Source organism: Nuphar pumila, chromosome 1 (genome assembly GCF_984573655.1).
Source record: "Nuphar pumila chromosome 1, dmNupPumi1.hap1.1, whole genome shotgun sequence".
NCBI lineage: Eukaryota > Viridiplantae > Streptophyta > Magnoliopsida > Nymphaeales > Nymphaeaceae > Nuphar > Nuphar pumila.
Genome location: NC_143249.1, coordinates 111112470 through 111135201, shown reverse-complemented (window position 1 = coordinate 111135201; position 22732 = coordinate 111112470).

Sequence of the window (22732 nt, the reverse complement as noted above, 5' to 3'; positions counted from 1 at the left end):
AACTTCATCATTTGATTTATGAAATGTTGCTTAGCTTGAGGGTAAATTTCTGTTTTTATGAAGTTATGGCTAGAATATTATCATTTGATTTATGAGCTTCATGTTCAAAATTATGTTTTATGAAGTTAGGGCTGAAACTTCATCATTTTATTTATGAAATTTTGTTGAGCTTGATGTTCAAATCCTTGTTTTATGAAGTTATGGCTGGAACTTCATCACTTGATGTTACAATTTCTGTTTTTATGAAGTTATGGCTGGAACTTCATCATTTTGATTCATGAGATTGATGATAAATTTCTGTTTTATGAAGTTATGCTGAAACTCCATCATTTTGATTCATGAGATTGATGATAAATTTCTGTTTTATGAAGTTATGCTGGAACTTCACCATTCGATTCATGAGATTGATGTTCAAATTCCTATTTTATGTAGTTATGTTAAAATTCTGTTTATATATATATATATATATATATATATATATATATATATATATATATGCTAAAATTCTGTTTTATGCTGTTATGGCTGGAACACCATCATTCAGTTTATGAGATTTTGTCTAGCTTGCTATTGAAATCCCTGTTTTATGAAGCTATGGCTGGAACATCACCTTTGGTCTTATGGGATTTTGCTTAGCTTAATGCTAAATTCTTGTTTGCTATATTGTTATAGTATCATCCCATTTTCAGCACCAATTATACATATTGTTTCATCATTTTCCACGACATTTTCACCTTTTCACCAAGCTTTTCTATATCCTTTTCATGATATCCTTGAAATAGCCCATGATGCTTCCACAACCCATTTCCTGCACATATTCATTTTCTGCTGCAAGTGTGCAGTCTTGATATTTGGCCATATTCATGAACGGATATCTCTATATCCAATCATGATCTCCCAACCAATTTTTTGCACGCTTCTTTATTGATATATAGAGAAGCTCTATACCCATTTTTGTTGAAATATATCTTGTAATTTAGGAAATATGGCTATGTAAAGTTACCTACAGAAACTGCGTATATCCATATTTTCTGATTTTACCCATTTTGTAGAATTTCCATTAGTGCATATATTTTCTCATTTTATTTCTATATATATATGTATATCTATATATATTTACCTATATGTATACGTATATATGTATATATATATGTATATATATATACATAGATATATACTTATATATATATATATATACATATATATATATCTTCATATGCTCTTATTTCCATGTATGAACATCCATATATTTTCTCATATAGTTACACCTCCGTCGTTACATGACATTTAGCATCTATTCTAGCATTTTGATATATATATATGTCTCTTCGTTGTATATATTATATATATATGTCCATTTCCTTGTTTATTTTGTACTAACTCTCATTTTGCAGGAAAATCTAGAAGATGCAGATTCCTTGGATCCATTTCAATTTTATTTTACTTTATGTTATGCAATGTAACAATTCGATGTAAACCTTGGAATAAGATTTACTTTTACTACTTAGATTAGGTTGCATCTCATATAGTTTGATTTCAGTAATATCCTGATTATGTGATGCATATATCTAAATTTTCCAAATTCACCGTGGATGAACACGAATGGCACGTGCACCAACTCTTAGAGAGTTGATGAACTCGGTGGAATCCATATTTACGGCCCTAGTCGGAATATGGATGAGACCCAGATCCATCATCTCTCTACCAGTCACATTAAGCCTACACTCTTAGGCTATCTTGAAAATGCACCTCATATTTCCAATGTTTTCAAAATATTGTGAATTAACTCAAATAAACCCTGAATATATTCATGGCCACAGTCAGAATATATGAAGGATTTACTTTGGCTTAATCCACATTTTTCCAATAAAATTTTCAGAAATATTTTCAAAAGTGCATTCATTCATTCACATCATCTGCATCATTTGTTTTTCTCATGATTTTCTCAAAAGATTTTCACTTCATGGAATCGATTTTCTCAAGAAACTATGATGATATTCGGAGTTGGATTTCCCAAATCAAATGTTTTCCTGTGATTTTCCTTAAAAAGTTATTTCCTTAAGATTCTTTTCAAAGGAATTTCTCATTTCCTCAAGAATCAAAGTTGATTTTCAAACATTTCAAAGACAAGATTCTCAGGATTTCAATTTCCTAAGTTCTAAATTTCCTTCTCCAATGAATTTTTCCTACAAATTTTCCATCATTTTCCTAAGAAAATTCTCAAAGTCTGAATTTTCCTGAGAAGTGTTTTCCTTTTCAAGTATTCTTCCTTTCTCAAGAATTCCTTCAGTTTTCTTGAGATTCTCATTTCTTCATGGTTTTTCAAGTCTTTCTAAACTTTCACAAGATTTTCCCGAGATTCTCATTTCTTCAACATTTTCCAATTCTTTATAAATTTTCTCAAAATTTTCCTGAGACTCTCATTTCTTCATGGTTTTCCAAGTCTTTATAAACTTTCTCAAGATGTTCCTGAGATTTTCATTTCTTCAAGATTTTCCAAATCTTTATAAACTTTCTCGAGATTTCAAACCTTCTTCGTCTGAGTTTTCCTGAGAGATTGATTTCTATCTTTTCCTGAGAAATGCTTTTCAATTCCAAATGTTTTCTAAGCATACATCATATTTTCCAACTTGCATTTTACAAAATTGCATAAGCACATGCCTGAATTCTATGTGCATTTAGGATAGAACACGATTTCGATAATTTTACTGAGTCAAGCATAATTTTGGTCCTTGGTTCGATTACCCCTGTTAAAGGCGGCAGGAACGGTCGAACCTCGTACCGACAGGTCGAGCCCCATCCCATGGATTTTCCCGCAATTTTCAAAACGGAGGCGAGTATTTCAAAACAATTTCCAAAATCCGGTCAAGTTTGAAGCGCGAAAGCATTTCCCTCTCTCTTCCGCAAGGAAGGGAAGACGGGAAAAATTTTGTGACGATAACACCCTCTCAACAAATACCACAGCGAACGCAAGTCCAACGACCCCCACTTAGAGTAGAACAAAGGCCTGCTGCAGGTCGTGTATACGTTGAACGACTGAACAAGTCGAAACCGGTGACCTCATTAAAGGCACCGTACCTGTTAATGGACATGCAGCTTACGTCTTGTTTGATTGTGGTGCTACTCATACCTTTATCTCCGATGATTTTACCGAACAACTCAACGCTTCGGTACAACCGGTGGATAAAATGATCGAAGTATACAACCTGTTGGGTTCACGCACCTAATGTATCTATTGCATCAAGAATTTGGATATAGAGATAGCTGGGCAACACTTTCTTACCGATGCCATCCTGATCGATATGGTACAGTACGATGTCATTCTGGGAATGAATTTGTTAGCCCAGAACCATGCCAGGATCTTATGCCGAGAGGGCAGGGTGATTCTATCACGACCGAGAATGCCTAAGATAGAATACTGGATATCCAAGCCAGTTCCACAAAAACCACTTATATCAGCTCTCAAAGTGCAGAAATACCTTAGGAAGGGTTGTGTAGCCTTCCTACTTAGCCTTTCAGCTGAGGGCTCAAATATCCCATCCCTTGAGAGTTTGGAAGTGGTTCGGGAGTTTCCCAAAGTGTTTCCTGAGGAATTGCTAGGACTTCCACCACTTCTTGAGGTTGAATTTGGAATTCAATCCTTACCTGGGACTGCACCAATATCCAAAGCCCCTTATCGTATGGCGCTAGCTGAACTCAGTGAGTTGAAGTGTCAGTTGGAAGAACTGATGGAACAAGGGTTCATCCGACCAAGTATGTCACCTTGGGGAGCCCCGATGCTGTTTGTAAAGAAGAAGGTTGGATCCCTTCAGTTATGCATCGATTATCGGATGCTTAACCTAGCAGCAGTTAAAAATAAGTACCCGTTGCCACGGATAGAGGACCTGTTCGATCAACTCAAAACAGCGAGGGTATTCTCCAAGATCGAACTCAGGTCTGGGTACCATCAGCTCAGAGTTAAGGAAGAGGATATACCTAAGACTGCCTTTAGAACGAGATATCACCATTATGAGTTCGTAGTAATGCCCTTCGGACTTACTAATGCGCCTGCTGTCTTTATGGACCTGATGAACCAAGTGTTCAAGCCATACTTAAACACTTTTGTCATCATCTTCATCGATGACATTCTCGTGTATTCAGAGAGTGAGGAACAACACAAGGAGCACTTGAGAATCATCTTGAAAACCCTTCAAGATAATCAGCTATATGCCAAGTTTTCAAAATGTGAATTCTGGCTAGACAAAGTGATGTTCCTTGGTCATGTAATCTCAAAAGATGGAATCGCAGTAGATCCTGCGAAGGTCGAAGCTGTGATAGACTGGAAGCAGCCAGAAAATATCACTGAGGTCCGCAACTTCCTTGGACTTGCCGGATATTATCGAAAGTTCATACAAGACTTCTCCCGAATCGTCGTACCGATGACAAAATTGTTGAAAAAGGGAGTCAAGTTCGAATGGATTGACCAGTGTAAGGAGTGCTTTGAGGTTCTTAAACAGAGGCTTACCACTGCCCCTATCCTTACCTTACCTTCTGGTCAGGGAGGCTTCGTTGCTTATACCGATGCGTCGGGAACAGGTCTGGGTTGCGTGTTGATGTAGCATGGCAAAGTAATCGCCTATGCATCCCGTCAGTTGAGAATTCATGAGAAAAACTATCCAACCCACGATCTTGAGCTTGCCGCGGTAGTATTCGCACTTAAAATCTGGCGACACTACCTTTATGGAGAGAAATTTGAGGTCATGTCGGACCATAAAAGCTTAAAATACCTCTTTTCTCAAAAAGAACTTAATATGCGGCAACGACGATGGCTGGAATTCCTTAAAGATTATGAATTCACACTTTCCTATCACCCTGGAAAGGCGAATTTCGTAGTCGATGCCCTTAGTCGCAAGACTGTTGGCACTCTGGCCAGCTTAACCGGACAATGGAAGTTGATGGAGGATTTCGTCAACTGGAAGTCATTCCTGGCTGATACATGCAGAATACGATTGTTAAGCCTGACAATACAGCCTGAAATCATGGATCGGATTGTAGTCGAACAATTGAGAGATCCCCAGTACGTGGAGCTAAAGGCTCGAGCTGAAAAAGATGATACTTTCTTCCATCTAAAAGAAAATGGAGGAATATGGATGGAAGAAAGGATCTGGATTCCGAATAACTCTGAGCTAAGAGAAGAAGTACTCCAGGAAGCTCATAGTAGCAAGTACACTATCCACCCTAGAGGTACCAAAATGTTCAGAGACTTGCAGAGAAAGTACTGGTGGAGGGGAATGAAAAGAGATGTGGCTACATTTGTCTTGAAATGTTTGATCTGCCAGCAAGTTAAGATCGAACATCAACGGATCAAAATTCTGGAATGGAAATGGGAGGGCATCACGATGGATTTCATCGTTGGATTATATCGATCCAAGAGACAACACGATTCCATATGGGTGATTGTGGATAGGCTCACCAAGTCTGCTCACTTCCTGCCAATCAACACCAGATATTCAACGGAAAGGTTGGCAGAAATCTACGTTCGGGAAATCGTCAGACTCCACGGAGTGCCGACCACGATCATATCTGATCGTGACCCGAAGTTCACCTCTCACTTCTGGGAGCAGCTACAGAGAGCCCTGGCGACAAAACTCAAGTTCAGTACATCATTCCATCCCCAAACAGATGGGCAATCTAAGCGGACCATACAGACTCTCAAAGATATGTTGAGGGCCTGTATGCTGGAATGAAAAGGTGATTGGGACTCCCATCTTGCGTTGGCTGAATTTGCTTATAATAATAGCCACCATGCTAGTATTGGGATGGCACCATATGAAGCCATGTATGGACGACTCTGTCGATCACCAATCCATTGGGGTGAAGTGGGTGAGCGAACCTTAGACTCGCCCATTGTCTTGCAGCATTACACTGAGCATGTCCACATGATCAGAAAGAAGCTACTGACTGCTCAGAGTCGATAGAAAAGCTACGCCGATCAGCGACATAGGGAACTCACTTTTGCGGTTGGAGACAAGGTCTTCGTCAAAGTCTCTCCAACCAAGAGTGTTTTCTGTTTTGGAAAGAAGGGGAAACTCAGCCCCAGATTCGTTGGTCCCTTCGAGGTTTTGAGTCGGATAGGAGAGACCGCCTACAGAGTAGTATTGCCACTGCAATATACACAGATACACAACATATTTCACGTGTCAATGCTTAGAAAATACGTTCACGACCCTTTCCACGTCATCCAACATGAAGACATCGACATCCAGAAGGATATGACAGTGGAAGAAAGACCAGTTGAGATCGTGGACCGTCTTGAGCAAGTGCTTAGGTCGAAGGTCATTCCACTTGTTCAAATGAGATGGCAACATCACGGAGTTGATGACTGCACTTAGGAGCCCGAATCCAATATGCGGGATAAGTATCCTGAGCTATTCACTTAGTACTCTTAACTGAATTTCGCGGACGAAATTCCTTTAAGGAGGTAATGATGTAACACCCGCAATTTTTCAGTTCAACTCTGAATAAATTCTTGAGGCATTTTCCAGTGAAAAATAGTGTTTTTACCGTAAAGCGAATCAAACTGATTCCTGCGATCCAAATATACTTAGGATATTTGTATCTTCACGAATATATGCTCAAACACTCTGGAGGTCATAACTTCCTACCTGATCGAAATCAAAAGATTTTCACGAGCCAACTTTCTTAGTTACATCAATACGAAGATAATGGCCTACTCAGAAATTTTTGAAAAAAAATGCCGAAAACTCAACTTTTTTGCGGAACCTGCAAAAATATTGGTGGGACCCACAGAAATATTCCTCAAAAAATATTCTAGAATATTCCAGGACCTTCCAGAGAATATTTCATGGAATATTCCTTCTGGGTAAGATCAAACAGTCAGATGGATAAGATCAAGCTGGATTTCTGAAAAAGCCAAATGGCAAAAGGGTCAAATGGGTTGCTTAGCCCCTAAGCAACCTCCCCTATAAATAGAGGAGCCCCCCCTTTAGAAAAAATCGCCACCCCCCCCCCCCCCCTTTGCCTTCTCTCTCTCCTATTTCCAAACCTCCCCTACCTAGCCCACTTGGTCTGAGCCTGCCTGACCTGGTCTGAGCCTGCCTGACTTAGCCTGAGCCTGCCTGACCTGGTCCTAACCCACCTGACCTAGGTCTGAACCTACCTGACCTAAGTCCAAACCCAGTTGACTTGACTTGAACTTGGTTTGGTTCAAAGTCAAAGTCCAAGTCCTTTTTCGTCTGAAGTTTAAAGTTGATCCTTTTCGAAGTCGAGCCTCGTTTGAAGCATCAAAGTGTTTCAGAGTCGTTTCTTCCACGAATTGAAGTAAGTTCACTTCATTAATCAATCTCTCTCAAGTATTTGACTATTTGTATATAGCATATAATTTCTGAAGTTGTATCTTGCTTTAGTTCTTGATTGAGCCCTTTTTGGACACTTCGGTGTTCACCCGCTTGTCTCGTAACTATCGTCAGATATATATATTTAAATACGCGGTATATGCGTTCTTCAAAATGGTATCTCGCTTTAGTTCTTGGTTGATCCCTTTAGATCACTTCGGTGTTCACCCGCTCGCCTCGTAACTATCGTTGGATGCGGATCTAGGTGTATATCTGTTGATTCTGCCGACGCGTCCTATATCGCACAGGCCATGTAATTTACCTTTGCCGTCGCGTCGTATGATGCCAAGGCTCCCTGCTTTCTGCAATTTCCAATTACTGCACTTCCGATTATGCATTTACTTACACCGTCGTGTTGAATGACACCAAGGCTCCTGCTTTTTGCAAATATATATGTAGAATATTTTGTTCAGTTACACACCCTGAACAATAGTATATGCATTTCTTTACGCCGCTGCTATATAAAGCACAGACTTCTACTTATACTAAATATATGGCGCATAAATGAGCGTTCAAATGAAGATCCACTCCAAATCGCCAATGTGATCCCCTTATCGCTCCTCGTTCAAGATTTTGCTTGATGAATGAAGCCCCTATTGGAAAGGCTTCGCTTTTTGGCAAAATGCTCTTTACGTAAAGACTAAGTCAATTACGTATGGCTTGGGTATGTCCCAGAGTTACTGCAACCTTGATGGATGCAAAGTACGCACAACGGTGCACATCCATTTCCCGAGTTAAGCGTAGCGATTTCCCACCAAAGAGAGGAGATGCCGCTGAAATGGATAAAAGAAACGCACGCTTTCTCCGTTAAAGAGAGGAAGTGCTGCTGAAATTCCTGAAGGAGTTAAGAATAGCTCAAAAAGAACGTAGCAGGAGTGCTACCCAGTTTATGGAACGCCTTCTACAATGTAGAAAGGTTCGACACACCACTGCCGATAGAGCAGAGGAGGTGCTGATAGAATGGTTGGCAAAAGAGCTGCCAGAACCAGTTAAGTGGCACAACGATGCCGTTTGTTGGAATGATGTCAGAATGACTCGTCTCCCTGACACCTGCAAGGGCACCATACTTGTAAGAGTCGTTGCGCCAAAGTAGTGGTAGCGCCTTGATGAGGTCCTGACCTCGTTGCGTAAAAATACGCCGAATAGCCGATCCATAGAGATCGAGTCATGTGCATGCTCATTGAGAATTATCAGACAACCAGACTCGTAAGGTCCGCTGAGCCGGAGTGTGTTGTTTCCACCGAAAGAGGTGAAGTGCTCGTCAAGGCTGAAGTGCCAAGAGCCGAGTTAAGCATGCATATGAATAAAACCTTTGTTCCACGGTGAAAGCCGTGTGGTTGATTGGGGTCGGGTACATACTTCTCAAAGGCTGCCCTATAGGCATGCAATGTTCGTCAAGTAATTGTAAGACCGGCAGGCCCCTTTCAGAATTTCTCACCGAAGAAGACGGTATTGGTGCAGCCTTGAGTGACATATATTTCACCCGAACCTGATAGAGTTCATTGATGGCCTCCGTCACTCAGAGGTATGGAGGTCGTGGTTATCCTTAAATATCTAAGGATTGAACCCAACTACTGCAGTGGCAGAATGCATTCGAATACCTAGTAAGGATCTCTTCTGGTATGTTGTACCGTCCTACTAGGGGGATGGGGTCAACAGGCCTCTGGGGTATCTAAAATACATAAAATAATCAACCCCCAGATCATCGCGTTGTCGCCTAGATATGAGTCCCCAAAGCCCAGGGGGAGGTGCAATTATCGAAACAAAGCATTAGCTTAGGTACAACGATACTTTGAATGTATGCGTGTATGGACGTTGTTGAGTCAGTCTTGCATAACCTTTGTGAAGGTGTCATGATCGGTATACTACTGGACCGATTGGAAAAAAAAACCTAAGTGAAGCTCGGAGAGCTGTTCTTAGATTCGTAGGATACGAATGTGCCAAGCATAAAGGCTTGAGCTAGACATCCATTCGAGACCCCGAAGAGTTCAAGGCTAAGTCGTTGAGACTTGAGTGGTTATTGCAAATCATAGCCCTGAAGAGGCTTATGCGAAGTCATGAAGACTTGCGTGGATGTTCAACTCATAGCCCTAAGGAGGCTCTTACGATATACGCTAAGTCTTGGAGTCTTGAGCATCGTTATTACGAGTTGCGACCCTGAGTGGTCTACGCATTTACTTGAGTTGAATGGACATATGATTGCTTGCTTACCAGACCATCAGTGGTTCTGATCCCGTTTAATGGGGATTTCAGGTGTTGGACCTGCGTGGCGATATGCGGAGCAAGGCGGCATTGAGTTCCAGGGTTTCTCTGGACATAGTTGTACCGCTTCCTTTTATTGAACCTATACTGCTTTTCTAAGCAGTGATGTAATAAACATGTGGTTTTCGATAAAAGGGAACACTTTGGTGGTCAATGAGTTGCTTGGCCACATACCTGCAACGTGCTCGGAGTTTTCTAAAACCGATGACTCATTATCGTCTGATTCTGCTTCTAAAAGCTTTTCTAAGTTCCGCTGCAAAGAAAAAAAAAAGAAATTCATGAAATTTTTTAACTTAGCTTTGTTTTGGAAATCCGGGGCATTACAGTGATGATGGCTACTCAGTCCGGCGATGGTGTGGCTGGTGGAGGCCGATTTCTTTTCTAATCCCTCTGGTAAGTCTGTATCTTCTTCTTCTTGTTCTTCTTCAGAGTCATCTTAGTCTTCTTTCATTTCTGCAATTAGTTCTATTGAAAAGAAAATAATCCACGAAAAAAATTAGGCATTGTCTGATTTCTGTTTTTATGCCTCACCTTCTTTTTCTTTCATTTCAATCATCTTTGTTTTAGTTTTGTTCATCTTTAGATTTGTTTTGTTTAATTTCTAATTCTGATTCAGTGTAATGTTTTTGTTTTACATCCATCAGAGTATTCTTGTTTTTTTTTTAAATTCTGTTCATCGTGTGAATTTCTGCTCTTTCTTTGATTCATCGTTGTTTGATTGATTGTTTCCGAAATTTCTTGATTGTTACATGTAATGGTTTCTGCCATAGCAGTTACTGTTTTATATTGCAATTGAGTCAGATTTCTGCAGAATTTCATTTCCTGTTTTACAGAGTCACATTTCCTTTTGCTTTCATTAGTGATCGATTCTCATTTTCTTTATTTTTTGGTGATTACTGTATTCAAATAAAAGTCTGAGTGATATTTTTGTTTAAAAAGAAATCCCAATCAATGTTTCTGTTTGAGCCCCAGATTGTAATTAAACTCCAACATTGATCGGAGAACTGGATTTATTCCATCCGGTCATGAATCGTGAAGTCCTATAGCTAGCCGAAATCCCCTAAATAAGCTGGATTACGGTGAATTGCCTTTGATCAATGTTGTTGCTGCTTCTGGTGAAAGATGTATTTTGTTTGAAATTCAGATCAAGAATTGTTGTTGAATTCAGGTTGATCTAAATTGTAAAATCTGAATCAGGAACATCTGGGCATTGTTGTGTCTGAATCGTCTAATGTCTTGAATGTTGCTCAATCATCTGATATTTGAGCATTGGTATGATTTTCAGAAATTAAGTGCATAAGTGTCTAACTCCAGCATGTTGTTTGTAATCCTTTGATGTTTGAAATCTGGCTATCGGCTGCTATTTGCAATTTTGGTTGGATATCAGATTGTCATTTAAAATTCCAGTGGATGCTTACAATTTGAGAGTCTGATTTTTACTATGATTTGGATGCTTGAAATCCCAAGTATGCTTGCTGAGTTAACTGTGATTTTTCACTGTTGAAATTGTTGTTGCTAACTGTTTTACTGAGATTAGTTAAGTGATTACTTAAGTAATTAGCATTGGTAATTGTTTCATAATTAGAATACTTAGCTAACTAATTAGTAATTAGTTTTACTTAGTTAAGAAAATGTTGTCAGTTAGTTTTTGATATTACATTTAGTTCTTAAAATTACTTAGTGAGTTGTCAATAGGGTTATATAGTTCATAGTTATCTTGCATACATTAGCATTATAGGTTTAGTATAATTTCTATTAGTATCGTGTACTGCTTGTGTTCGTTTGACTTGTGCAGGATCGCATAGGAGTGGAGCTGAAGCGCATATGCAACACAGAAGTACAAGAATAGAAGATTTTTTACTTTTCAGTTTAGAATTAGGAATTTAATTGGGTTTGTAAATATTGCTTTTTCGCCCTCTGCGAAGGGTATTCATTTGTTGTAATAGTTAGTTGTTTTTCTTTTTTTTCGTATATTTTACATTTTATAATTCGGCAATAAAGAAATAGTTTAGATTTGAGTGCTTGAATATAAAATATTCTCGTTCCCTGAGTTCGACCCGGTCTCATCCACTAGTGAGAACCTGTTTTTATTATTTGATGTCTGGTTTTCACATGTTTTACATATAAAAATCTTTTCAAAATTACAACAATTTAAAAGAAGACATCACTGCGCGTGAGCCCAGTCCAGCCGTTTCCCTTGGTTGGAGCTGGGTGCACTCCGCACGGGTGTTGTGCACCCTTAGTTCTTGTTTTAGCATTGTGGGAGCAGGTCTGAACTAAGGTTCAGACCTAAACACCTCGGTAGTCCTGCTAGCACCTATTGCTAGCCGCGGCTCATTCACGGCAGAGCCGGGTGCTAGCCGCAAGGTGCTGGGCACCCGGGCTGTGTGTCGACCCTTTTGTGGGTCCAGGTCTGAACCAAGTGGTTCAGAACTGCTTGTGGTAAGGGCAGCAGGGTCCTGTGGACCAGTCCCTTCCCCCGGGTCCAGCTCCCTCGGTGCCCCAAAAATTTAGGTCAAGCCGCAGCTGCACTAGTTGGCAACTTGACTCATCTTAATCCAGTCCCTTCGGGAGTCTGGTCCGCACTAGGAGTCAGACCAGAACCCCTGGTGTTAGTATGATCGTCTCGCCCGTAGGACCAGACCATCGGATTAGTTGGGATTTTGGGCAGCGAGTGTGTGGATCGGCAAGTTGGCACACTTGCAGCCTCGTGATGCCACTGTTGTGGCTGTTAACCTTCTTCTCTATTAGGATCAGTCCATACTTACTTAGAATTGAACCATAGTAGGTCCAAGTTAGCCTTTGCTTTGCCCCGCACCCTCCGTGCATTTCGGTTAAGGTTTTGGCATAACTATATATGCCTTGGGTTTCAAAGAGTTCAATATATATATATATATATTGTATATGTATATATATGTGTATGGGTGTACATATATATGTATTTTAGTACGAATATGTATATACATATGTATACTTGTGATTTACATACGTACATATAAGGACATATCTTTAAGTGGAATTGAAACATGTAAAATATATATATATATATATATATATATATATATATATATATATATATATATATATATATATATATATATATATATATATATATATATATATGTATATGTACGTCGAAGCGCACATAATGATAGATTCGGTATGACGGAATGGACTTGCGACACTCTTGTGTCCCGTCCAGGTGGTATTTCCCCAGATATTGTTACGCTCCCAATCAAATGTAGAACTCCATAGTATCGACCTACATTCGGTTTGGCAAGTGGTTTGTTCCGGGTCCGCGGGCGCGGCACCCCGAACCGTGGCAATGCTAATGTAATCCCCATTAGATGGGTTATTTCAGCATCGCCTTCGACACGTAAGTGTGTCGTGTTGCGTAAGGAAGATCCTTATGCCTTGATTTACCTACAATGCCTAGTTAAAGAATACAGACGAACACTATTGCAAATCCACATATTTGGAAACTCCGTTGAATTACAAGTGCAGTTAAATATCCTTGCTTCGGGTCCTCAGGCGCGGCACCCCATACTGTGGAAAGGGCTAATGTTATTCCCATAAGACGGAATATTCAAGATTTCGCTACAAACACATAAGTGTGTTGAACCACGTGTAATGGTCTTTTGGGTCGCAATTGCATCTTCCCTACAAGAGCGACGATCCACCTTGGGAAAACCAATGTTATTCCCATTAGACGGGATGATTGGTTAAATTCAATTTCAAACATTTGAGAATGCGAATGTAATTCCCATAAGTATGAGAATATTGCGAAATGCAATCTTAACACTGAAGTATGCAACATAGTGCATTTTAATATCAGGCAATGCCTCTGATAACCTTATTGTGCAAATGATAGAAAGCTTATGTTACGTTTACACTTTACACTTGGCACACCCTGACACTGTTACTAAGTAGTGCGTACCTCGAGGAGGTACATCACTGAGGCATTGGTAAGCGCACCACGTGCACTTACTGCAATAAGATAAAAAGATTGAAGATTGAACAACATAGGGTATAAATACTGATATGACTTGTTGTGGGCTCAGTTGGAGTCCTCGGGCAATGGCCCTTGTGTGGTGTGAGGACTTTTGTGTGATATACCCTAAACAAAAATAAATAATATGGTGTTTTGACTGCTTTCACGAGTAGTGTGCTTCGTTGGCCATGTGAGGCTGAGCATGTGAATGGGCAGGCTAAGTCCTCGTTTTGCGTACCCCACGGGGACCACGAGGCAAATTCCTCGTTGTGAGGTAAGACTGAACATGAGCCTTAAGAAAGATAAACCTTCTTCGCCCCATTCACAAAATGGTTCACCTTGGGAGAGGGTGGATGGTACAACCCTGAGTGACTTGTTGTTACTACGACACGTGTTTTGACAAGAGCTGTAGCGTCCTTTGGCCTCCAGTCACTCAGAGTCAGGGAGGTCGAGGTTGCCTTCTTAGGACCTCACTACTGCAGTAGTATGGATTGCAATCCTTACCTATGCGAGTGTTTTCTCCAAGCCGTGTGCTGCTTGCATGAGGTTGACTCAGTCTGTAGCTTCCCCGGTTACCACACTAGACTTGTAATAACAGACGTCGGGTGCATGTCTCACAGAATGCGAGGTTTCCTTCGCGTACCCGAAGGAGTAATCAGAAGAACTTAAGAACTAACCAAACAGCTGACTTACAGTAGATGTTGCTTTACTTGTGTTGTAGACTTTACTTCAGTTATTACGTAGTTACTCTACTTGTTGTCAACACTTACTACTGCTTGAGTACTTGTTACAGTCACTTCAGTGTTACTTCAATTACTTACTGCTTAGTTCACTTTAGAGTTGAGTTCGTTGCTGTAGCTACTTGTTTTCTCTGTTGCTATAGCTTGTTGACTAGTACTTGTCACTTTACACTTACCTAACACAGGCACTTACACTTGTTAGCTTTTCCTGCTTTTCCTGTGTACATGATATATATATATATCTACTTGTGGTTGTTTCTTCACCACCTCGCGAGAGGACTGACCCCGTTTTATGGGGATGTAGGTGACAAACAGGTATAGTGCGGATGCGATGATACACGGTGGAGGCTCGGAGGACCCACACACTTGACCTGCAGTTCCTGTACATGGTGGTTTTTGGGTTTTTGGTTGTTGTTGGGATATATCCCCTGTTTTGTACTTACATTTTGTAAACCCTTTAAACTGTTGGGGGTGTTTCCCCTTTTTACTTCACAGTTACACTTTTGTACACACCGTTGGTTACACTGTTTCCACTTGTTGTACTTATCTGTGGTGGCCGCCCAGACTTGCGGCTTTGTTGTTTTTCCCACACCTGCTTTCTGCTGGTTTTCTACTTAAACCTTAAAAAAAAAATTCCAATGAAAAATTCCAAGTTTTCCAAGGTCGGGGTTTGGGGCGCCACATGGGTTGGGCGGCAAGCCATGGACAGCCCATGTAAATTTTGTAAACTTTAATGGCTTTTCAAAATGGCATTTTTGTAAACCTTTTCATAAAGTTCAAATGCAAGACATGCATTGGCTATGGGGGGGGGCGTGGAGCACCCCAGCCCTCCATCTTGCCCCATTAAATCTCATCCGTCCATTATTTTAACCCTACATATTTAAAGTCTTGAAGAGAGAGAAAGAGCATACCTCTTGTGCGATTTTTGGGGTGGAGCTTCTCTCTCCCCTTTGCTTCTCCAAAAACCGTGAGTGAGAGAGAGAGTTAGAGTGTTGTGTGGTACCTTGTTGCAGCTCTAACCGTGAGCAACACCTCTCCTCCGTTGTCAAAGCCGCGAAGGTGAGACGCTCCTACACATGTCCAAAACGTGGTTTTTGGTTGAGCAACTTCGTGAGCTTTCTTTGCATGAACCAATTGTGGGTTTCGTTTTTGAACAAGATTTTACATGTTCATGCATTTCCTTTTTGTGAGCTGCCTTTACATGTGTTTATTTCAGATTTGCGAGTTTGAGCATGCTCTTTTGAAGCTGTTTTCCATTGTTAAGCAGGTGGCTGCAACGGTTGAGGCCATTCTCACATTTTTTTTCAGTTTGTCTTGATTTGCTGCACCATCTTCATGAGCTACTAGTAGATAGGTTCAGATTTATAGTTTTAACGTGTATACTAGCACGCGTTGTGGAGGTATTTTCGATTGCACAATGGCTGGAAGCCGTATTGTGCATTTTCTTTTGTGGGTGTTGCATCTTGTTATTTTGGTTTGTTTCGTGTCCGCCAAAGTCCTTCTTCCAAGCAGGTATTCGGTTGGCTAGGAAGCCTTAGACTGACTCCTTTGTCCAGCAGCCATGCCCAGCTGGGTCGACCCTCTTGGGTTCGGGCAATGTTGGCTCGGGGTGGTCGGGCTGAGCCCCATTTTCCTTTTTCCACTCTCAAAATTTCTGTTGGGCGTACAGAAAATTTCTGGACGCATGTTTGCTTTTGGGTGACCCCAGACCAACCACCAACGGGTCAGCCTGGGCGCCCTTTTCTCTTCCCGGTTGATGGTGAAACCTTTGAGCCGAGCCCAGTCGGTGCCTTTGGGGTTTGGTCACCCTGTTCGGCCTGACATGGTCTGGACCGAACTCGGTCCAGACCTGTCATAGGCCCTGGCCGAACCCAGTTTGGTAGGAGGGGGCGTTAAGCCCTTTGTTTTCGGGTATGTGTGAACACCCCAATTTTTTCAAAAGTTTGTAAATATCCCCCTTTTGCCCTTTATCTTCATTTTCTGGGTAATTGAGTCAGCTTAAAATCTAAATTCCATTTTATTTCTCGAGGTTTATTGAAATTAAATTCATTTTATAAATCTGACTCAATTTCGGATCCGGATCCAGATAAAAGATCCAAATCTGAGCTTCGTTGTCCAATGTTTAAAATCAAATTCTCGAAATTTCCAAAATAACTTTTTTTTGAAAAAGCTCAGACACTTCGTCCGGTATCCGTTTGGATCCATCGTGTTATATTCCTCGATTCGAGGTTTAAAACTCGAATATTTTCTCAAAACTGGGATCCAAACCCCTTTTTCTGAAGAAATTTAACCAAAATGGTCTGAAATTCTCAGAAAAATACTTTTGTAAATATTTTTCAAAAAAATACAAAAAAAATTAGGGTTTAATCTTTGTTTTCTCGTAAAATGTTAGATTTTCATTCCAAAATATAAAAAAATAAAAATATTGAGAAAAGAACAAAAAATAAAAAAAAAAATAATGAAAGAAAATTACAAAAAACAAAGAAATGGTTTTTTAAAAAAAACCCGTTTTGAAAAAAATCTTTTTATAGAAGACCTCTTTTTGGAAAATGTAAAAACCCTTGCAAAACTAAATAGTCGAGTTAGGGTTTTGGGGGGGGGGGGGGGGGACCCTCTCGAGTTTTCTCTCTCTGGCCGACTCCCTCAGCCGTTTTCTCCCTTTCTCACTCTCGAACCCCCATGGTGAACCCCACCGATGAACCTTCCTCTCTTCGCCACCCTCCGATCCTCCATGGCTATCTTCCACCCTCGATTCCTAACTACTCCCCGCCAGAACCTTCTTCCCCATCCTCAACCACCGATCTCCAACGACTTTCATCTAGAACGCCATCTACCATCTACCATCGAACTCCCGCTCGATCCACCCTGCGATCAAGGGTCGCCTCATCTCAGCCCTTGAGGCACAACCGTCGTCCCCGCCTTCCAGAAGTCTCCTCTCCCCCTATAAAAAGGGTACTCAGAAGGAAGAAGGGGGGATCAATTGCAGAGGCTTCGCTCCTTCGGAATCAAGCATCAACTACACAACTCTTTCGCATCTATCCGCCATCAACATCCTCATTTTTTTTCTTATTTCCTACAACACAAGGCTACCAGGTGTGGGCTATCCCTTTTCTTTTTCCTTTCTCTCCCCTTCTTTTCTATTTTTTTTTTCTTTTCCTTAATTTCTCTTCAATTTTAGCGCCATTAACGCACCTCCGGTGGCATTGAGTCGCCTGTGCGACCTCAACCCACCCTCGTGTAACATTGATAGGAATCTTCAGATTCCGATACCCTCTTCCTTTCATTGCAATTTTGTTTTCTTTGTTTTGTCTAAGTTTTTCAGCATTTTTTTTTTTCGCATCCTGTTTATAATTCACATGTTGATCCCTTGTTTCATCCTGTATGTAACATCATTAACGATTCATTCTCCTCTTATTTTGATCTCATTTATGTTTTCGTTTCTATTAGCCGTATGTATATATTCCTGTCGGCATCTTGATTTTCTGATTTTGTTTTCCAAGTAACATTGGATTCCTCGTTTCCTTTTGAGATGTTGCTTTGTATATGCTCAGCCCCGTTTTCTCCATTTCGTTCTTCTGCCAGTTTTAGTTAAGGCATCATCATTTTTTTTTTCTTTTGATATGAGTATGCGTCTATGCTTTACCATAACATGAACGCAGGCTCTGAACCTCATCGTTACATATACTTATGTCTTTGTTGTAGCATGAGCACGCATTTCTACCCTCTTTGAATCACATCCATAGTAATTGGGAAAAGGTATCATTCACTCATTTCCCTTAATTCATTTCATTAGTCGGTTTTATTCATGCATATGATTTGTTTCATTCTTATCATTTCATCGTATTACTCCCATTTTTTTTTTTTTATCATTATTTCTATTATATTATGTGGGTATGTGAGTTCATCCAAGTGACCCCTTTCATCCATTGCATTTCTTTTCGGTTTTCACCCGAGTAGCTTAGCAAACATCTTCACTATTATTATTTCTTTTTTTTTCTTTCAGTCCATTCTTCATTGTTTTGCATCACTAGTTTTCTGTATATCACTGGATTCACCCTTTCTGCGTTTGTGATGTGGTTTGGTATTTTATGATATCGTTTCCTCTGGATTGATTGTTCATTTGAATAGTTTTTTAATATATCTTGTGTGTACCAGAGGCAGCAGAGTGTTGTACCTTCCGTCATGATTCTTCTGCTTAATATCCCTGTCAATTAGATTCCTGAAATCACTATATTAAAATTTTCTCTGATATCGGCTGGGCCCTGTTCCACGGTAAAGTTTTTTTTTTTTTCTTTCTCTTACTAAGCTATGTTTTCATGGATTCCTCGTTCTTGACTCATCTCAACTTTCTACAAATGTATCAGATGACCCTGGTATCATTCTTAAAATGAATATACTCCTCAGGGTTGTTCACTGACCCTATCAAAACATGTAGATGTGTCTAGCAACTTAGCCAACACTGAAGATTCCTCTTCAGTTAATGAAAGATTGCTTTATAAGAATGATATCTTTGATGGTCTCACCAAAAGCATGCCTCCATTTTTAGAAGGACATGAATCCATCGGAAATCCAATAGCAAGGAGATCTGTGCGTGCTGGGTTTCTATTCATAACACATATCTATATGTCATTGGAGATTGAACACGGTATTTTAGAGCAATTCATTCCCAGGAAAACAATAATTATTGCATGCAAGAGGGATGTGCAGAAAATATACTGCAAATGATTGTTGATATACAGAGGATGAATGTCGTTTCCCAGTAAATTCACCTACACTGCAGCTAGCCTCGCCTATTCAATTCTTTCAGCAACAGGGCTGGGCAAATGATTAAAATGTTCACGTTATCTACCATGAATACTTGAATTTAATGTCGCCATGGGTTGCAGCAGTGACCAGGTATCTAAGACTATGGTTACATATCTATCATCCCAATAGTGGCTAAAAAAAAAAAAGAAGGAGATGTAGTATCGTGAGCTGCTATAATTGCAAGTTTTTTTTTTTTTAGGAAGGGTGCCATGTAGAGAGATTCGCATGATCCTGTTTATTGAAAGTTTGGCTTGTATGGCCATATTGGAACAATGAGATTATATTTTGTCATTATTTGTTGTCACTGGAAAACCACGAATTTTACTTCTTGCACTAACACTCACTGCCTGCAACACATTTCCCTCATTGTAGATGGCACTCCCACGGTCACCAGATACCTGCATCCAGCCTTCCATTATAAGCACACCATGCTCACTAACATTTCTTTTATTTCTCTCAAACACAACCCCTTTTTCTTTTTCTTTTTTTCTTTTTCTCTTTTTTTTTCTCTCTTCCTGCACACTTTACACTCAGCGCCTTATTGATGCATCTGAGGTATATGCCATCACTGAAAACACAATATTCCAACACCCACAGTGACTCTCGGTTTGTTAAAAATTCATTCATATTCAGTTTCTGGATTGTCATAGCTTCACATTCTCAGCCTCTCCATAACATGCTCACCTTCATATTTCCATTGCTACATGTTTTATCATACCGACTGTAACACCCTATAATGCTTGTATGTCTTCAGATTTTCCTTTTCTGTATATTCAATAGTTTCAATAATTGAATAAGTAGAGTGTTTAACATCATTTTAACTTATTATTGTGAGGAATTATTGGATATTGCTACAATGCTCCAGCGATTATTGAATGTTACCGATTTTAAGATTAACCACATGGATCGATAAATTGACATCTGGCAACACTTTGAGAATTTCAATATGGAACCACGTTCTAGCTTTAAAGCAGGAACAGAAACACTCCAGTTGCAAGGATTCAACAATGGTTTCGTGATCTGATCGATGGCTATTATCTTCAAGAAATGGGTCTAACAAATTAATTTTCTCTGATAGGGGCGTATGTGGCCATCATCAGCAGCTACCACTGAAAGCAGCTACATCTGGACTCTGCAGTGAAATTCCAAGGTATGGTACCTGTGCATTGATGTTTGGGTATCCCCTTTTCCTTTAAGTTTTATACATGGACTTTATCATGTTACCTTTTGAGTATTGGAAAAGGAATTCTATGACTGTGACTGAATAACCTGTATTACGTAGGCAAAATAGATGATTAGTATTTGATTTAGCATAGAAAATGCTAGGCAGTCGATACAAGCATTATCAGTTGATGTATATATTAGCATAATAGACTTTGTTGTCTCAAGCTGTCGGAAGCATGAAATCTCCAGGAGACATCTATTTCTTTTCATGTAATAATATGCCATTTAACCATCTGGTCTCTCTCTCTTTTTCTTTTCTTTTGAAAGACACTGACAATTTTATGCAAGAACCAGGCTTGAAATTCACACTCTTTTTGAAGCAACTATGTTTGTTGCTTGGAAAAGGAGACATGGCAAAAACAACTAGCTGAAATATCCAATCCTGTGAAGCTTCTTTCTGTGAACATTTTTGATAAACCACCTCCTGCTTGGGTATATTTTCTCTACCATATTTTCTTAAGGGGCACACTCTTTTGAGTCACCTAGAAACAATGGAAGAAGCTTATTAAGCTCAAATTAGAGGCATCTGTCTTCATTGTTGATATGCTGAAACCTCTATCAATGAACAACCTGCTACCATTACACTTTCAGCATACTCCAGCAGCACCTTAGCACCCTGTTATTACAACTCCATCCCAGCCTTCATCTTCCATGTCACTGCACAAGCACCCGGATGTGCTGATTGAAGTCAATTTGTTAATACTGTTAAGACAAGCTCGCTGACGATATTGAGATCCATTCATAAATGACACTAATTGCAGGATTTCAGTCGCAGGGATAGATTTGCTGCAAACCGGCTCTATTACAAAGATTTATTGATTTATTGTGATAAGTTGATCGCAATCTATTGTTTCATCTGTTAAGGTCGATTTTGTCATGGAATCAGCTTTTGAACATGTTTTGAAGAGTTATTTTGTGGTCTGTCCAAAATATCAATAAGCTGAAACAGTTCAATTCAGCAACACAGTACGAGTATATACCCTGATTCTCATTTTTCATTTTCACAAGGTAGGGTATATGTCATATATATGTATATATACATGTATGAATATACCTATATGTATATATATATAGGCATATGGATATATATACATAGATATATATATATATAAGTATATATCATCTTCTATTTTTTTTCTTTTCTCCATCATGAACACCTTGGCATATGAACATTTTTACCATTAACATCCATATGATATGTGCAATTTTCTCCTATTTTCGTACTAACCCAGTTGTTTTGCAGGGAATATGTGGAAGATATCATTATTTGGGAATTGTATTTTTCAATTTTAATGTATTGTAATAGTTAGATCTTAAATGAGAATTTACATTTCCTGTTTTAGATAGGATGAATGAGCATTATAAACATCATGAATTGCTTGTTGTTGTAACGCCCCGGATTTCCAAAACAAAGCTAAGTTAAAATTTTCATGATTTTTTTTTTCTTTGCAGCGGAACTTAGAAAAGCTTTTAGCAGCGGAATAAGACGATAATGAGTCGTCGGTTTTAGAAAACTCCGAGCACGTTGCAGGTATGTGGCCAAGCAACTCATTGACCACCAAAGTGTTCCATTTTATCGAAAATACATGTTTATTACAACACTACTGCTTAGAAAAGCAGTGTAGGTTCAATAAAAAGGAAGCAGTACAACTCTGTCTAGAGAAACCCTGGAACTCGATGCCGCCTTGCTCCGCATATCGCCACGCAGGTCCAACACCTGAAATCCCCATAAAACGGGGTCAGAACCACTGATGGTCTGGTAAGCATGCAGTCATTCATCCATTCAACTCAAGTACAAATAATGACCACTCAGGGTCGCAATGCGTAATAATGACGCTCAAGCCTCCAAGACTTAGCGTATATCGCAGGAGCCTCCTCAGGGCTATGAGTTGAACATCCGCTCAAGTCTTCATGACTTAGAGCAAGCCTTTTCAGGGCTGTGATTTGAATAACCGCTTAAGTCTCCACGACTTAGCCATGACCTCTTTCGGGTCTCAAAGTGATGTTTAGCTCAAGTCTTCATACTTGGCACATCCGTATCCCACGCATCTAAGGACAACTCCTCGAGCTTCACTTAGTCGTGCGGATACAACACGGGTCTTTGCCCAGTCGGTCCAGTAGTATACCGAACATGACACATTCACAAAGGTTATGAGGAACTGACTCAACAACGGCCATCCACGCATACATTCAAGCATCGCTGAACCTAAGCTAATGCATTGTTTCAATAATTAACCGCTCCCGCCTTTGGTACGCAGGTAGAGCTATTGTCCGGGCATCAACGCGGCGTTCTGGGGGTTGATTATTCTATGTAT